Raw genomic sequence first — 6275 nt, forward strand, 5'->3', positions numbered from 1 at the left:
CTACTGATACTTCGATTTTAATTGAATGAATGAATTTATTTGCCAAAAACAAAATACAAGAAAGCTTTACAAAAAATAAATATAAGTAAGTATATGCTATTGCACTCAAACCAAGATACATAGGCCTACATTTATTTAATTATAAATAATAACGAAATGATATCCTTTATATTATAAATAATAGTTATAAAATGAAGATTCAATTTATGTTCACATGCATGAGTACAGTAGGTGCTTAACTTTAGGTAATTAACTTTATTTTTGTAGAGAAACGTAACCAATATTTTCCGATCAATGATCCCTGGGAATAAATATTAATGAAGAAGGCTGTGGCCAGAGTTCTAGTATGAATGAAATACAGTAATTCAGAATCAACAAGGAGCAATCATTTCTACTGATACTTCGATTTCAATCAACTTTATTTTTGTAGAGTAATGTACAGTAAATAATGTTTTCTGATCAATGATCCCTAGGAATAAATCAATGAAGAAGGCTGTGGCCAGAGTTCTAGTATGAATGAAATACAGTAATTCAGAATCAACAAGGAGCAATCATTTCTACTGATACTTCAATTTCAATTAACTTCATTTTTGTAGAGTAACAATGTTTTCTGATCAATGGTCCCTAGGAATAAATCAATGAAGAAGGCTGTTGCCAGAGTTCTAGTATGAATGAAATACAGTAATTCAGAATCAACAAGGAGCAATCATTTCTACTGATACTTCAATTTCAATCAAATTTATTTTTGTAGAGTAACAATGTTTTCTGATCAATGATCCCTGGGAATAAATCAATGGAGAAGGCTGTGGCCAGAGTTCTAGTATGAATTTAATGAAGTACAGTAATTTAGAATCAACAAGGAGCAATCATTTCTACTGATACTTCAATTTCAATCAAATTTATTTTTGTAGAGTAACAATGTTTTCTGATCAATGATCCCTGGGAATAAATCAATGGAGAAGGCTGAGGCCAGAGTTCTAGTATGAATGAAATACAGTAATTCAGAATCAACAAGGAGCAATCATTTCTACTGATACTTCAAATTCAATCAACTTTATTTTTGTAGAGTAATGTACAGTAACCAATGTTTTGTGATCAATGATCCCTGGGAATAAATAATTGAAGAAGGTTGTGTCCAGTGTTCTAGTATAAATTTAATGAAGTACAGTAATTCAAAATCAACTAGGAGCAATCATTTCTACTGATACTTCATTTTCAATTAACTTTATTTTTGTAGAGAAATCTAACCAATATTTTCCGATCAATGATCCCTGGGAATAAATTAATAAAGAAGGCTGTGGCCAGAGTTCTAGTATGAATGAAGTACAGTAATTCAAAATCAACTAGAACGAAATTTAGGCCACATCCCAAGTTAGGATGTTGCCAGCTTCTGTATTCCTGATTCATTCGATTAAGCGGCGCTCTGCTATAAATCAAAATTCAGAGTCAGTCCTTGCGCGCTGCTCTGGAGGAAATTTCACGTCAGCATATATTTCCCCATAAATAAGGAGACTGTGAACATTCATTACCCGGTATTATATTGTAAAGGTGCAAAATAATTTCCGCTCTAATCTGGAGTCTGCATGCAAATCTAATTTCGGATAGATCGACTTGCCAACGTAAGAACATATGTGAACATTTGATGTGCGAGTCTTCTCGCTTGAAACATCTAATTCCACACAAGAAAACTGGAAGTTCCAACAATTTTATTTCGATTGAACCGGATTTTGAACAATTACAAAGTACTTCAGATTTCAAAAGCCATTCATTCGTTAACTTTTCACCCATTATTTAAAGTTTGTTCAATGTTTTTACGAAAGTTTTATTATCAATCTATCTTAATTTGAAATTGTTTGATTTATCCTGATTTGTAGTTTCAGATTGATGATTTTGTGTAGAAATTGAAGTGAACATAACCTATATAATATTTGGACGATTTGAATTTTGGGCAATAGCCTGTTTTTTCTTTTCTGACTATTGTATTGTTTGCTCTATCCAATTAATAAATGAATAATTATCGAAATCTAAATATTACACTCAATCAATCATCATCTTCAAAAATTCATCTTCATGGACATTGCCAAATTTTAACCTTAGCGTCTAGCTCTATAAAATCCAAAGTCGAAAACTAAACTACTGATAACTGTTTCTTTTTATTTAATCTGATTGGAAAATCATCATTTATCATCGTCGATATTGAGTAATTTGCATTTTCTCGTCTACAATTCAGGACATAGTAACAGATTTTTCTTATTAAACTGACTAAAGTATTATCGTAATAACGAAATCCAGGTTGAAAATTTTTTAGATACCTATCAGCTATCACAAGTTAAAAAAGTAAGAGATGTTCATTATAACGTTAGCTAGGCTATCTACTCTACATCTGATACTGTATTAAGCGAGATAAAGCGCTACTTATCCATTCTGAAAACACTAGAATATTGTCTAAAATCACGAATTTATATTGAAAAAAAATTCAAAACCATTGGTATCGAAACATGTTTGTAATTTTTTCAAAACAGATTCATGATATTGGACAATACTCTAGAGGTATCACTATCTTCTTTGATGAGAAGTGAGTAATTGTACGAGGGAATGAACTTTAGTTGTTGACGAAGACAATCAAGTTAGAAAAATTGATTACGAGAGATAAGAAAAACTTCTCATTAAGCGAATAATAAGTAAATAATAGTAATATCGGATGACCTGGCTTGCTCAGGTCTGGTGTCAGAGTTTTTAGGTCGCAACTGATCAATTTCAGGGCCTCTGACATGACTAACGACTGCTTTTTAGAATAATAAGTAATTCTTGTCAATCAAAATGTAATATTATTTTACATAGGCTACCATTAGAGAATGAATCGTAAAATAACTTCCATGTGAAATGTATGGGGGGGACTGTTCTATTTCCACTGAAATCTATTCAAAATAGAGAAGCTATTGTACATAATTTATTTTTGTTGAAAGGTTGGAAAGTGAAGTTCATAGGACTGAAATTTTGTGTGGCATCGAATCGTCAAGTGCAGTATGGACACAATCAAACAATTACAAAAGGGCTAGCGATCGATCGGCGGTTGGCAAATTAAATATTTATGGGGAATTGAGCTGATAATGTATTCAAACGCATACGAAAAAGCAGACTGAGAGCTGACTGAGAGAAGGCCATCGCCATAGCAAAATTATTGCAAACCTGGTTTGGATCGATTCGCCCCACATGATATTTTCAGTTCCCTAATGCTGTCCATTATCAACAAGCCACAATAACCAGGAGACTGGGACAGTGTAGTGCACCCATATCATGAAAATATTTATAGAGAACAATAGGATTGATCGTCTGCCTCCTAGGTTATAAAAACATTTATAGAGAACAATAGGATTGATCGTCCTGACGAGATTTTAAAAATATGAAAATGATTCTCTATTCACATTTGAATTTGTACACGACTATATTTTTCATTTATTGTATAAAGCACTACAATCATAATATAATATTATGACATTGGAGGAAAAACTAGGCAGAGCCTGTACCATCTCTCTCCAAAAACTTTGATAAAATGTTAATGTTCTCCAAAAGTTAAGGTTAAGTAGACTAATCACACTTCGTCACTTGATTTTTAGTCCAGGAATATTTATTTGAAATTTTTGAATTTTGAAGGTTGACATGTGTACTATTATAATGAAATTATTATTACTTATTATAATACTATTTTGAGCCAATCATTTATTTATTTTGAATATAACGTTAACTTATTCATTCATGACTAAAAATGAGTATTCATTTCAGGTTTTAAATGACGACTTCTAGACTATCTATATAATTTGTGAAACATATTTGGTTATTTGTGCAACTTGTGCGCAAAGTGACAGTTTGAAACGGACAGAAACGTTTACGCATGAAACGTAGGCTAGTGCGGTGATTTTTGGTCCAGGAATAATTATTTGAAATTTTTGAATTTTGAAGGTTGACGTAAAAATTTTAAAATATTGTAATAATGAAACATTATTTTATCGATTTTGAACCAATAATTTATTTATTTTGAATATAACGTTAACTTATCCATTCATGACTACAAATTAATTTCAGGGTTTAAATGACGACTTTCAGACTACCAATATAATTTGTGAAAAATTTTATTTGTGCAACTAGTGCGCAAAGTGACAGTTTGAAACGGAAAGTAACGTTTACGCATGAAACGTAGGCTAGTGCGGAATGGTTTCTTGAGAGCAGCAAAGGAACTTTGCGCACGTATTTTACATTAAATTTTTCCTACAGTTACCATTAATAATACTTCAAGACCATAGTAAAGATTTAAAAATAGATTCAATTGAGATAAACCCTATTCCGCCTACATTAATGGATAATCGAATGGACAGGCAGATAATCAGGAAAAAACACAGTTGATGGTTGAAATTTAAGGACTAAATTAATCCATTTTATTCTGGTTTATTTGATGTAGCCTACCGCTGCTGTGATATAATAAAAGAATGCCGGCTATAAAGAAGCTTCCGACATTCCTATCACATATAAATTACTTCATGGAATACTATTTTCTGTTTAAAACCTAACGCTCTGAACTAACTATCTATCTGAAAATACATGTGCATTTTTCTTCCTAAAATCTAATAAAATTTATTCTTAAGCTGAGTTTACACCAAAGCTATTAACAAAATGTTGATAACTTAATCTTTATAGATTCTATTAGATTGAACAGAACTTGACAAACACTTATGTTCATCATGTGTATGATAAGTTATGTTCAATCTAATAGAATCTATAAAGATTGAGTTATTAACATTATTAACTTTGGTGTAAACGCAGCTTTAAACGTGAATCCAGAATATTTCGTCTGTTTGAAAATCCTATCTTCAATATTAATTCAAAGTTGAAAAATAAATTTTGTCCAAAAACCAAATTTTAATTAATGGATAATATGTTTTTCGGAAAAAATGTCACATTTTTCGGAAATAATGTCACGTTTTTCGGAAGAAGTATCACGTTGATTTTTTTCTTCACTATCTTGAATAACGAATTTTTGTTCGTTTAGCCTATTAAACTTGATTATATTATTGATTCATATATTTGACGCGTGGTGGATAAAGTATGCATTTAAAAGTATATTTAAATTATAATTTACAAAAAAATATATTATATATAGGCCTATAAACTATTTGAAAATATAATATTTTAAATAATAAATGGACTTTAAAATGTATAAAAATACTGGATAAATTCAATCATCAATTTGAAAAAGTAAAAAAAAAAAAATAATAATGTATGAAGCTCACTCACCTATTTTGCGATGTATCAGTGTTGCGGACGTATCCGTTATGTGCAAGAATGCAAGAACACTACTTTATCCAGCGTAAAATATTCACACAATGTTTCACAATAATATTTTAACGGAAATAAACGAATTTACAACACACCATATACTACAGGCAAACAAAACATACACTGTTCACTGCACGTCAATTTGCCAAATTGTGTGATGCTCGAATTCGACGACACAGAAAATTCAAAAACGTTTGTCGTGTTGGGTAGTCAGAAGCATGCGGTTGCAAAAAGTCGGTGACATTTGGTGCTGTTGATAGTCGGCCAGACGAAAATGTCAGACACTGAATGTCAGTCACGTCATAACAATTGCAACAAGAACACTGGCGACGATGGTTGCTATTAATTCGCATCGATCGAGATAGTAACAGCAAGGGAGATAAAACAGCCCTTCACGATGACTCACAAGAAGGTGGTTGGTTTCACAGAAATCAGGCAACACTTCATGCTTGTTACTCAAAACAAGGGTACATTATTGTCACTTCACAATCGCGGATTAATATTACTGTTCACGATAGATTCAACACTATTAAATATGAGTGATATCTTGGACATAACCTCTATGATACTGCAGTACGAGTGACGCGCGTAACGCAGAATTCACACGGTACAGACGATGTTAACCTCTCAGCGTTTCGACGCAGACTGAGGAGCGAACACTGCCAGGCACGCTGCCGCGACATGGCTGATCAGTGTTGCCAACCGAACTCGGTCCTCGCTCGCAGGGTGGGCAACCCCTAGCCACTATACTGGAGCAAGTTCGAATCCCCATCAATTGCTGGCGCCTCCAAGACAAAACCTGCTCCTTCGGTCCTTCCTGCCTGATCTATCATCGTGCTTCTGGCTCTATTTTCAACACACACTTCATAATATAGAATGGAGAACATCCATTTTATTCGCTGCTCATTTGCCAAATTCGCAACAACAATAGAAGTGGGGTGCAG

General features: G+C 32.7%; 1 protein-coding gene across 2 annotated transcripts in view; it reads right to left on the minus strand.

Moving 5' to 3' along the window:
* LOC111044184 (irregular chiasm C-roughest protein) overlaps positions 1-6037 on the minus strand; it is a 635676-nt gene extending 629639 nt beyond the window's left edge. Inside the window, exon 1 of one of the 2 annotated variants that reach the window (XM_039424893.1) lies at positions 5290-6037. The gene's annotated coding sequence lies outside the window, so the exon portion shown is untranslated. The remainder of the gene's footprint in view (positions 1-5289) is intronic. The other variant, XM_039424890.1, reaches the window with a different exon arrangement.
* Positions 6038-6275: the final 238 nt, after the last annotated feature.

The sequence above is a fragment of the Nilaparvata lugens genome, chromosome 3, assembly GCF_014356525.2.
Source record: "Nilaparvata lugens isolate BPH chromosome 3, ASM1435652v1, whole genome shotgun sequence".
Lineage (NCBI taxonomy): Eukaryota > Metazoa > Arthropoda > Insecta > Hemiptera > Delphacidae > Nilaparvata > Nilaparvata lugens.